General features: G+C 41.2%; 1 long non-coding RNA gene across 2 annotated transcripts; it reads left to right on the top strand.

Annotated features, from left to right (window-relative positions):
• The first annotated feature begins 316 nt into the window (after positions 1 to 316).
• On the top strand, positions 317 to 12,372 carry LOC135982320 (uncharacterized). Of its 2 annotated transcripts, none has more exons than XR_010599589.1 (3): positions 317 to 611; positions 2,236 to 6,506; positions 7,779 to 12,372. It is a non-coding gene; the product is annotated as an uncharacterized LOC135982320 (long non-coding RNA). The 2 variants fall into 2 exon arrangements; XR_010599588.1 differs by having other exon boundaries at positions 2,065 to 6,506.
• Positions 12,373 to 12,592: the final 220 nt, after the last annotated feature.

Here is a 12,592-nt window from a genome sequence, read left to right as displayed (position 1 = left end):
GTTTTCACTTTCATTCCAACTTCTCTTATCAGCAACACCTCAAAAGGGCAACAGTAGAAATGGACAGGAGTAAGAAAAAACTGTTTTAATCCTTGATGAACCTTAGTTAAAAATGATCTAACCACAGTTTTGTAAAATTTGTTCACCTACTTTCAGGTAGTTTAGTAAAGAGAAAAAATCGGTGGATATACCATTGCTAAAAGATTGAGTGAAGTTCATTTTTATTACATTTAATTGTTAATTGCACAATTTATATAGAGCCATGCAGTATCTGGGTGTAATAACCCACCTGCTTGGTTTATCTCCAGCATTTGAACCTAAGACTTTCAACACTAAAAGCAGGAGCCTTGTCCTCTGGCACTAATGGAGCACCTCAGCTAGCTAGTAGTAATAAGCCCTTATCCATTAATGGACCAACCACTTTTGTGGGCTTCAATACACATTTGACAGTTTATTACATGATGTGACATGCACACACAGCACATACCGGTGAGCTCTGTGAAATATGCACATAACACATCTCTCCAACTTCCCATGAAAATCATGCAGTCTTCAAATGATTTTCCAGACTCGATTTGTTCTTTCATTGCTGCCACAACAACAACAAAAAAGTGAGTAAGACAAGAATTGTCTGCCATTTGGTCATTTTGCTACAGACATGGCAACATTTAAAATGATTTTTGTATGTAAGTATTGCAGACCTATACAAAAACATAGAACAAAGCTGCAATGCTTTTTATTATCAAAGCAATAACCCAAATATCCCCATAGATTAGATTGTTAAAGCTGACTCATTTCAGCTATATGTCCTATACAATGCAATATTAGGTTTAGAACGATTAGATTTTTATTGGTAAATGTCAGTAAACATCAATTTCACTGTGCACACACAAACTGATGAAAATATTTTCATCAACAATTAAAATTTACAGCTAGGCAGAGAAAAATGCTGCTTAAGAATTTATTAGAGTTTGGTTTAAGGATGTTTGCTTTGTATATTTTGATGTTAGGTTGACAAATTGTATTTTAACAGTTATAAAGCTTTAACATTTTTAATCTAAATGTCTACTGTCATTATAAATTGCCTGGCCCCATGATTTCCCACAACGGAAAATTTAAACTGATAAAAAAAAATGAAAAATACGAAGTTCTTCCAATCCTAAATGTTGTTTACTGGAAGACTGGTGTATCCTTCTGTGGACAGATTTCGCATAAACATTTTGGTAAGATTTTATTTTTGTGAGTTGCTCTGCATGGATAGTATCAGAGGGGTAGCCGTGTTAGTCTGAATCTGTAAAAAGCAACAGAGGGTCCTGTGGCACCTTTGAGACTAACAGAAGTATTGGGAGCATAAGCTTTCGTGGGTAAGAACCTCACTTCTTGCATCTGAAGAAGTGAGGTTCTTACCCACGAAAGCTTATGCTCCCAGTACTTCTGTTAGTCTCAAAGGTGCCACAGGACCCTCTGTTGCTTTCTGCATGGATAGAACTCTGCGCCTGCATGGAACCCACTGGGCTGAAAGATTTTGCAGGAGAAGGTCCCATAAATGACACACATCATACAATGTGCATTGTTTAAAATCACAATTGGACCTTCCTATATTTGTGCAGTTTAGTAGATGCTTTTTGTTAACTGTGTTAGCAATCATAATTAGGGATTTTTAAAAAATATATTTTGGAGACTTTTGTTGGCAGGTACCATTCCACTAAAAAGCAACAAGGGTTGTCTCATAAGAAGCATGAGGAGCAGTCCAATGTCAAAGTCTGTGAATTATTTCCCCCCGGGCCTACATCAGTACTTGTTTCACAGTCAGAAGCAGAATATATTTGGCTTCATCTGTGTAATGTATTTATAATTCACCAGTAAGGTACAACTGTCCTCATAGAAGAATGCTATCAGATGGGCGGGCAGCCAATCTGGTCAGCTAATTTAAGCATGGGGCTGGGAGCCAAGAATTCCAGTGGTGTAATCCTGTCTCTGTTATCTGCAGTTGTGCGTTTGTTTAACATATTTGATTGCCTCTGCATTACCTTTGTGAATAAAATGTTCTTTGCCTTTCTCCAGGAAGTCATGGGGCAAACCACATGGTTGGCTTTGATATCAGCTATCGCAGTCTAAGAGCTCTGTGTAAGCTCAAAAGTTTGTCTCTCTCACCAACAGAAGTTGGTGAAATAAATGATGTCAACTTACCTACCTTGTCTCTCTAATACAGAACAATGTGTGTCTGCTCCATAGGACACCTCTCACCATGGTATTTGGTGTGAAAATAGTTGGAATGAGTGAAAAGACATGAAATTGCTAGCAGAAGATACAACAGAAGAATCGAGTGTAAGCAGAGTCAGGATGAGCTCTACCCTGACATCTGGTGGTGAATTATGGCGAGTGTGGAAAAGAACTCCAGGGGCTGATCTTGTTTGCATAGGCACACCCACTCGCCTGGCATGAAACAACAGCAACTCAAAGTGGTTACTTTGGCTGGTGTGGGATCCCCAGTTTTCTCTGTTATTGGGGCAGGAAGAATAATGTTTTGTTACCCTGATTCTGTGAATCAAGGACAGTGGAACTGTTGTATGACAGAAGGACTGAGTGAGTCCTTCACCATTACCTAAGTAGCACTTGCTTGACAAGGGGCATGGGTTACAAAACCCAGTGAATGGAGAGAGGATGGGGACAACACCTTGCATGCCCCCCTCTTTACTCTGGGGGCTGCACTGACCAGGGACAGAGACTTTGGGGTCTGTTAGACTTTTGGGACTTTGGGTGGTTGCTGGACCCAATGGACTTTGGGGACTCTGGGTGATTTTTGGGTTGCTGGATTCAAGAACCAAAGGGAAAGAACACAGCCCAATTTGCTGGGGTGGGTTTTTTGCTCATGGTTTGTTTATGAACCCTGTTTGTGGTGTTTTTCCAATTTAATGCTGATGTTGTTTACTTCATGTTATTAAACATTTTCTGTTACACTCAGACTCCGTGCTTGCGAGAGGGGAAGTATTGCCTCTTAGAGGCACCCAGGGGGTGGTATGTAATTGTCCCAGGTCACTGGGTGGGGGCTCTAGCCGGTTTTGCATTGCGTTATTGAAACGGAACCCCTAGATACAGAACCCGGCCCTTGTTGCTGCCAGCTTAGATGGGCAGAAGGGTTGCACGAGTAAAGATGCAGGAATCAACGTGAATATATAGTCCTGTGGCGGTTACGAACTTGTATTACCAATAGCTTGATCTTTTTCAAATAAATAGATATGGTTGCAGATAAATAGAGAGTTTTTAAAAAGTTTAAAGAATGGACAAGGGCAGAGATCTTCAAACATATTTAGGTCCTAACTCCCCATGGGCACTGGGGGCCTGTCATGGGGTCCACTCACCACTAGTGTCAGAGGGGTAGCCGTGTTAGTCTGAATCTGTAAAAAGCCACAGAGGGTCCTGTGGCACCTTTGAGACTAACAGAAGTATAGGGAGCATAAGCTTTCGTGGGTAAGAACCTCACTTCTTCAGATGCAAGTAATGGAAATATCCAGAGGCAGGTATAAATCAGTATGGAGATAATGAGGTTAGTTCAATCAGGGAGGGTGAGGTGCTCTGCTAGCAGTTGAGGTGTGAACACCAAGGGAGGAGAAACTGCTTCTGTAGTTGGATAGCCATTCACAGTCTTTGTTTAATCCTGATCTGATGGTGTCAAATTTGCAAATGAACTGGAGCTCAGCAGTTTCTCTTTGGAGTCTGGTCCTGAAGTTTTTTTGCTGCAAGATGGCTACCTTTACATCTCCTATTGTGTGGCCAGGGAGGTTGAAGTGTTCTCCTACAGGTTTTTGTATATTGCCATTCCTGATATCTGACTTGTGTCCATTTATCCTCTTGCGTAGTGACTGTCCAGTTTGGCCAATGTACATCGCAGAGGGGCATTGCTGGCACATGATGGCATATATAACATTGGTGGACATGCAGGTGAATGATCCAGTGATGTTGTAGCTGATCTGGTTAGGTCCTGTGATGGTGTTGCTGGTGTAGCTATGTGGGCAGAGTTGGCATCGAGGTTTGTTGCATGGGTTGGTTCCTGAGTTAGAGTTGTTATGGTGCGGTGTGTGGTTGCTGGTGAGAATATGCTTAAGGTTGGCGGGTTGTCTGTGGGCGAGGATTGGCCTGCCTCCCAAGGTCTGTGAAAGTGAGGGATCATTGTCCAGGATGGGTTGTAGATCACTGATGATGCGTTGGAGAGGTTTAAGCTGAGGACTGTAGGTGATGGCCAGTGGTTTCTTTTTTGGGCCTGTCTTGTAGCAGGAGGTTTCTGGGTACACGTCTGGCTCTGTTGATTTGTTTCTTTATTTCCTTGTGTGGGTATCGTAGTTCTGAGAATGCTTGGTGAAGATCTTGTAGGTGTTGGTCTCTGTCTGAGGGGTTGGAGCAGATGCGGTTGTACCTCAGCGCTTGTCTAGCTTAGTGTCATCCACAACTTGCTGAGGGTGCAATCCATCCTGTCATCTAGATCATTAATGAAGATGTTGAACAAAACTGGTCCCAGGATCAACCCCTGGGACACTCCACTTGATACAGGCTGCCAACTAGATATCAAGCTGTTGAGCCCGACAATCTAGTCAGCTCTCTATCCACCTTATAGTCCATTCAGCCAATCCATACATCTTTAACTTGCTGGCAAGAATAGTGTCAGGCATGACTTGCCCTTGGTGAATCCATGTTGACTCTTCCTGATCACCTTCCTCTCCTCCAAGTGCTTCAAAATGGATTCTTTGAGGATCTGCTCCATGATTTTTCCAGGGACTGAGGTGAGGCTGCTTTTCTGAAGTCCAGGGTTTGGATTCTGCTTCTCTCCTTTCTTCCTTTTGTCATTCACCACTAGTGGCACCTCCTTCTGATCACTCTGGGGATTAGCCCTGGCCAATAAGGAAGGGGGGCATGCAGGGTCAAGTGCCTCCCAAGCAGCCACCTGGGTGGGGAGTGGAAAGGGCAGAGCCAGAACCTCTTCCAGCCGCTCTACACCCCTGGTGCAGCACAGCCTATCTGGGAGAACCCCTGGCCGTGGCATCGGGCTGCCCCCACGCAGGCTCAGCTTCCAGGGACAGTGGCCAAATGAGCTGAAGCTCCCCCCTCCCCCCCACCTTCCCGACAGCATGCTCAGAGTCAGCCCCTGTTCCCAGAACTGAGCCGGGCAGGGAGCAGGCTGCCGCTGCCACAGCTCCCCAGCCAGGCTCTCTCCCAAGCAGCTGGCCACGCTGCATGGAGCAGCGACTGGGAGTGGCTCTGTCCTGCTCCCTGCCCAGGCCTGGCTGCCAGGGAGGGCAGCTAAACGTGCCGGGGAGGTAGTACAGTAGGAAGACAGAGCGAGCATGGCGGTCCCAATCTGCGGGCAGGACAGAGAGGAGACATGCGGGGAGGTTATGTGTCCACCCCTTTAGTGGGTGCCTTCCCCTTCCCCACCCCCCCCCAAGTATGGGGAGGCACCAGTCATCTGGCAGGGTCATCCTTTCTCCCCCCTGCTGGCCCCTCTTGCTCCAGGAACCACAGTTCTGAAAAATCGATCCAGAGGTAACTGCTTTGGCAATGACATTGTGTGGTTTAGCTAAATAAAAGTTGTAGTAGAACTTACATTTTGCTCACTGCTTTCTGTTAACATGCATTTGTTGGAAGGAAGTCAACGTTCTTTGCATATCAGCACCATGGCAACTAATGGCAACCCAGATCGTTTATTTATTTATTATTTTTTAATGTCGAGAAATACTTGAAAGAATAGAGTGATGTGAAATGCAAGTACAAAAAAAACCCTTTACATTTTAAATATTAATATTCTGTGTCAGGGAAATCTCAGGGACTGGCAAGGAGGCTGCCATGGATTGGCAGTGGTCCATGAACAGGTCATTGATAAACACTGGACTAGATAACCACAATGCTCCCTTCTGGCCATAGAATCGATTAATCTATCAATTTAATTCTAGGTTTGTGATCACTAATTCATCAAAAGTGATGAAAAATATTAGCTATAAGTGAACAATCCAGGACTTAAAACTGTAAATATGTTGTGCTAGGTGAAAGTACCATTTTGTGCTGCCAGTAAACGTGTATTAGTTATCATGTAACAGTCTGTTTGTTTGTGAAAAAAACAAAACCTGTCCTCAGACCCCTAGATTAGAAGATGGACTTCGCTTGACCTTTATCTCCTGTTTACGGTGAAAGAAAATCCAGGATAAGGCTGTGAATAAAAACAGGAACTGGAACAAAATCTCTGTGAGCCCAAATATGCCCCCAACAGCAGAGGGGAGAGAAGCTGAAAAAAGGAAGTCTGCTCCATCAATTCTGCAGCTGTTCTTGTGAGAGTATTAGGATGCGAAAATGTCAATGACTGAATGGTTTTTCTGTCTGAGATCATTAACATTTATTCCTATAATTTTGCTTCCTCATAAGTTTTTGCTAACGCACGGTTGGATCACGTTAGAGGCTGGTCCACCCACAGGGATGACTTCAATAATATCTTCCTTACCTCTGAGGAGATGAAGAAGGTGAGGCTAGTCAGTCAATCTCTTTATATCTAAAATAAACAGTAAATAAAATGCCTCAATTTTTCAGTCTGATTTTGCCACCTTTACTGACATTGAGCTGTACTTTACTCTGTGAAGAGTCTTGTTGATTTCAATGTGAGTACTTGAAAAAGTACTTCTCAGTGTGAGTAAGGGTGGAAGAATCCGAACCATAGGGTGAGCTGTTCAAAAGCACCAAAGTAAGTTAGCCGCTTAACTCCCATTGACATTCAATAGCACATAGGATCCTAATTCACTTAGTCACAAGAGGTTTCATTTGCTTCCTAGTGAAGAATATCTGCTGGATGTGAGTACAGTTAGAAAAGATAATAATCTTGCTTTACTTCATTTCCTTTCCTGCATAGCAGAATGGCTGCTACACAATCCATCCCAGGAGGCATCCTAAAGGGAAAGGAGAATTTTTGCTACATTTTAGAGCTTCTCAAACTGCTTTTAGAACTAAAGATTTTTTTATCAAAATGACATTTTTTATAAAACTGAAGGTCATTTTATAACTTTTTGTGAAAAATGATATTTGATTGCAATTTCTATTGATGTTTTTCATTAATTGAAAACTAGGTTTTCAGCAAATAAAATATTTTAATAACAATTTTGGTGTTTTCATTAGATATCTATTTCACATCTTTGAAAAATACAGAACACTTCAAAATTTCTGAAATAATTAATTAATTAAGGTTTCAGAGTAGCAGCCGTGTTAGTCTGTATCCATAAAAAGAACAGGAGTACTTGTGGTACCTTAGAGATTAACAAATTTATTTGAGCATAAGCTTTCGTGGGCTACAGCCCACTTCTTCGGATGCATAGAATGGAACACATATTGAGGAGATATATATACACATACAGAGAGCATGAAAAGGTGGGAGTTGTCTTACCAACTCTGAGAGGCCAATTAAGTAAGAGGAAAAAAATTTTTGAAGTGATAATCAAGATAGCCCAGTACAGACAGTTTGATAAGAAGTGTGAGAGTACTTACATGGGGAGATAGATTCAATGTTTGTAATGGCTCAGCCATTCCCAGTCTCTATTTAAGCCTAAATTGATTGTATCTAATTTGCATATCAATTTAAGCTCAGCAGTTTCTTGTTGGAGTCTGTTTTTGAAGCTTTTTTGTTGCAAAATTGCCACCCGCAGGTCTGTCATTGAATGACCAGACAAGTTAAAGTGTTCTCCTACTGGTTTTTGAATGTTATGATTCCTGATGTCAGATTTGTGTACATTAATTCTTTTCCGTAGAGACTGTCCGGTTTGGCCAATGTACATGGCAGAGGGGCATTGCTGGCACATGATGGCATATATCACATTGATAGATGTGCAGGTGAATGAGCCCCTGATGGCATAGCTGATGTGACAAGACAGGCCCAACAAAGAAAATAACAGAACACCACTAGCTGTCACCTTCAGCCCCCAGCTAAAACCTCTCCAGCGCATCATCAAAGATCTACAACCTATCCTGAAAGATGATCCCTCACTTTCACAGATCTTGGGAGACAGACCTGTCCTCGCTTACAGACAACCCCACAACCTGAAGCAAATACTCACCAGCAACCACATATCACTGAACAAAAACACTGACCCAGGAACCTATCCCAGCAACAAAGCCCACATATCTATTCAAGTGATATCATCATAGGACCTAATCACATCAGCCATGCCATGAGCGTGCACCACTGCATGGCTTAACTGTCTGTGTGGTTTTCCAGAAAGTCTTAGCTCCAAATTGTTGTTGAAATTGCTCAAGGTGTGCAGCAATGAAGTTTAGATTTACTCAGTAAACATTATAACCATTAAAATTGTCTGAAAATATTTCTGTTTGCCAATTATCTGAAAGAATAGTATATTCTTGCTTACTAGGAATCTACTCTGACTATATGTTTTGGACTCATCTACTTTACCAATATACCAAACTACACATAAATAAATAACTACTGCTGACTTAACAGTGTTTGTATTTAAAAGGAACTAAAAATCTAATCTATTTATTAAAGTTTAAATTAGTTTCAGGTAATACTCCTGAAAGTGCTCCTATTAATTTTTGTGCTTTTTACTATCACATTTCCCATGATTTTTAAATGTTTTTGCTCCTCTCTTGCTGTGTGAAAGACCCATATAAACAACTGGAAAAAACTTGAAGACCTGATTCTAAGTACAAATACTCATGTGCTTAACCTTACAACAGTGAATGATCCCATTGAGGTCAATGGTACTATCACCTGTATACAGTACACATGTACACATGTGCATGAGGATCTGTAGAATTAAGGAAGCACAATAATGACACTGACTGTACAGTAAGTGCTGGCAAAGACAAAAAAGAAATTATATTTTTAAAATCAGGATAAAATATTTTATAAATACTTATTCTAAACTTTTTCAGATTTAGTGACTTTTAGTGTTACTTGCAGCAATAGCAATTTTATAAAACCACAAATTTTTAGGTTAATTGTGTCCCTTTAATTTATCTGAGGCTGCCACATTTTCACCTTGCAAGTTATTTATATAGCCAGAAACCTAAGGTTTCTGGGATCCAAGAACTGCAGTGGTTTAATCCTATCTCTGCTACTGATTTATGCTTTCCTTTTTTTCCATTTTTCTAAGCTTGCAGTCAAACTTGAGACAGTACCAGATTTTATTTTTGTGGGAGAATGGGGGAGTTATCTGGGAAAGGTAAGCTTTCATTAACTGCTAAAAGGCCAAACCCTGCTCATTGAGCACAGCCTGAGTAAACTATCTGTGTGGGTAAATTGTGTAGAAGATGGAGCTGATCAAAATCCTGGCCCACACCTCATAACCTGGGTTGCAGTGAATGCCGTAACATTCACAGCTCACAATAGAGGTTCTATGTGCAAAGGTAGTCCAGGGAGCTGCATAGGTACATGCATTGCACCAATCAAGTGCAATCTGCCTCATTAATCTCAATCAGGTGTTTGTTTTGAAACCTAACAATGAAGATTTCAATACATTTCAACTCCACTTAGGTGCTCAGATAACACAGGTGAGGAGATGAGGATGAGCGCTAGACAGAGAACACACAGAAGTAGTTTTCTACTATTAATTTTCTAGTGTAGTAATTTTCCATAACTATTATGCCTATCCCACAATCCCAAACCACTACTTATACCTTCCAAAAAGTCAAAAGACTCAGTTTTCACCTATCTAGCTCCTGAGTTCTCTCTTAATATCTCTGACAATGCAACATTCTCACTAAGGCAGTTTATGGCACATTGATAATTTAAGTACATAGTAAAATAAATTCTACACATTCTTCAATGATAGTCCTAAGTGAGACTATCTGATCTGCACAGGATCTTTTGGGCCTGAATGATCTTTTGTCCACACTACAGGTAATTTCCCCTACAACAGAGAGTAGTGTGACTGCTCTCCAGTTATTGCAGTCAGTGAGATCATCCTTTTTAGGTACTCTGCCAATGATTCCATGTTTTCATTTGTCAGGAGGGGGTCTCTTCTCCGCGGAATTTGAAACAGTTCTGTCAGTTTTATTAGGGTGGCGTGTTCAAGTTCTTTTAGCTTTTCTGCTGTGATTAGATCATCTCCTGCCATTTGTTCTTTTTCAGCTTCTTAATTGCAGCCTGTGCTGCTGACATCTCTGTTGCATCAATGTTAATGCCAAGTAGATAATGTTCACATGTTCCATCAATATCTGGGGGTGAGTCTGTTGAGGACTTGTGTGAAATGCTCTGCCCATCTATCTTTCCCTTACACCTCAGTTGTAAGCTTTTTTTCATCTTGGCCTCTTATTGGCCCATTTCCTGATTTAAAATGTCCACACTTTTCACTGCTTTGTCTGCTTTCTTGTACTCTTCCTTTGCTTTTTCCAATATTTCGTTTGTCTTAGAATTCAGGAGTTTTCCTTTCAGTGCTTTTCTTTCCTCCTTGAGATGCGATGTCTCTTGGCTTATCCAGTTCCTGCTCTGTCTGTGCTGATATCGAGCTGTCACTGCTGCAGCTTGAATCATGTTGTCTCAGAGGACTGTGCATTTTTCTTCAGTTCCAATCCCTACCTCACCTTCCTCTGCCAGCACCCCAAATCTGTTCCACAGTTCACGTTGGAATTTCTCAAAGCACGCTTTTGTTTTCAGTTTTATATTATTGACTTTCTTTGCCGCTTTCTGTTTAAGGTTGGGCTTTCTGAGGGCAGGTCTACACTACAAACTTGCATCGGCGCAACTGCACTGCTGTACCACGTTCTAAGCCAACATGAGAGATCTCTCCCATTGGCTTAAGAACTCCACCTCCATGAGAGACGGTAGCTATGTCCACAAGAGAAGCCCTCCTGTCAACATAGCGCTGTCTACACAGGGGGGATTGATCTGTATGACTACATCGCTCATGGGTGTGGATTCTTCACACCCCTGAGCAACGTCATCATACCGCAATAGGTGTGTAGTGTAGACCTCTGTTTTAATTTCAATTTGGGAATGCAAACACTGTGGTCATTGCTGATGGCAAATGGCTAGAAGACCTAGTCTTTGCTGATGATATTGAACTACTGAGTGACACCTCTGAAAAGTTACAAACAAAGACAACTTGGCAAAAACAACAGGCTAAGCTGGGTTCAAAATCAGTTATGTTAAAACAAACATCCTGGAAACTCAGACATCAAGCAGTAACATCAGAGTAGAAGGCAAAAACAACAAGAAAGTAGAACAGTTCATCTACCTGGGCACCACCATGCTAGCCACCAGAGACCTAAAGAAGAAAGTGATATCAAGGATAGGAAAATAGGATTCCACAGGATTCACAAAACTCAACAACACATGGAAATCAAACTAATACAGCACCAAAGCAAAATTGAGAATTTTCAACCCAAACGTAATCTCAGTGCTAAATACGGCCACAAGAGCTGGAAATCTACTAAAATGTTACACAGAAAATTGGTGCCTTTGAAAATAAGTGTCTACAAAGTTTCTGGACACTGGATGGAGAGGCCTCATCAGCAGTGAATATATCTGAGAAGTCATCAGCCAGCAGTTTGTTTTCACTAGAATTAGAAAGAAGTATTGGGTGTATTTGGGACATATACTTCAGATGACAACACGCAAACTCCCATATGAAGCTCTCAAGTGGAAACCAACTGGTTGAGGAAAGGTGGGTGCCCAAGAGAGACCTTAAGAAGGACCCTTGGCAGGGAGAACTAAATAGTTGATTTTAACACCATAGATCAGATGAAAGCAGCAGCAAGTGACAGAGAGGAATAGAAGAGTTTCCAGCCTGTGCACCAGCATGGGAAAAAATAAATAAAATAAAATATAAATTGAATTTATTAACTAAATCTATAAGACCAGGAATATTGTGCTGTTCCTGTGTTCATTTTCATGCTGAATTCAATTAAATTCTTCCATCTTGCTGAAGCTGCTGAAGAACCTTGATTTCCACACTGGAGTTCTGAAAAAAAACATGAAGATACTTGCTGTGGTATTTAGTCCAGGTTGCCACAAAGTACATTGGACTTTGGATGTTAATATGGAGGAATTTAGTTCTAGTCTTGTGATCACTAAACCCATCAAAAGCAATGACAAATATTAGCTACAAGTAAATGATCCAGGACGTACAAGTGTAAAAATGTTGTTCTAGGTTAAAGTATCACAGTGCATTTTAGAGGTAAAGTACAACTTGTATTAGTTATGTAAATGATTATCTGTTTGTGAAAAAACAAAGCTTATCCTCAAATATCTTGATTAGAAAACAGACTTGGCTTGGCCTTTATCTCATGCTTAAGGTGAAAGATAAACCAGAATAAGGCTGTGAATAAAAACAGGAACTGGAGTTAAACCTCTGAAGTCCAAATATCCCCGCAACAGCAAATGGAAAAAAGGATGAAAATAGGAAGTGTGCTCCATTGGTTCTGCAGCTGTGATCAAGAGAAGAGTAGGGTGCAAAAATGTCAAGAGCTGAATTATTTTTCTGTTTGAGATCATTAACATTTATTTTCATAAATTTTCCCCCCATAAGTATTTGCTAGCTCATGGCTGGATCACATTGGAGGCTGGTCCACCCACAGGGATGACTTCAATATTCTCTTCCTTACC

Source organism: Chrysemys picta, chromosome 3 (genome assembly GCF_011386835.1).
Source record: "Chrysemys picta bellii isolate R12L10 chromosome 3, ASM1138683v2, whole genome shotgun sequence".
Taxonomy (NCBI): Eukaryota; Metazoa; Chordata; order Testudines; family Emydidae; genus Chrysemys; species Chrysemys picta.
This window is presented reverse-complemented; position numbering and strand designations above follow the sequence as displayed.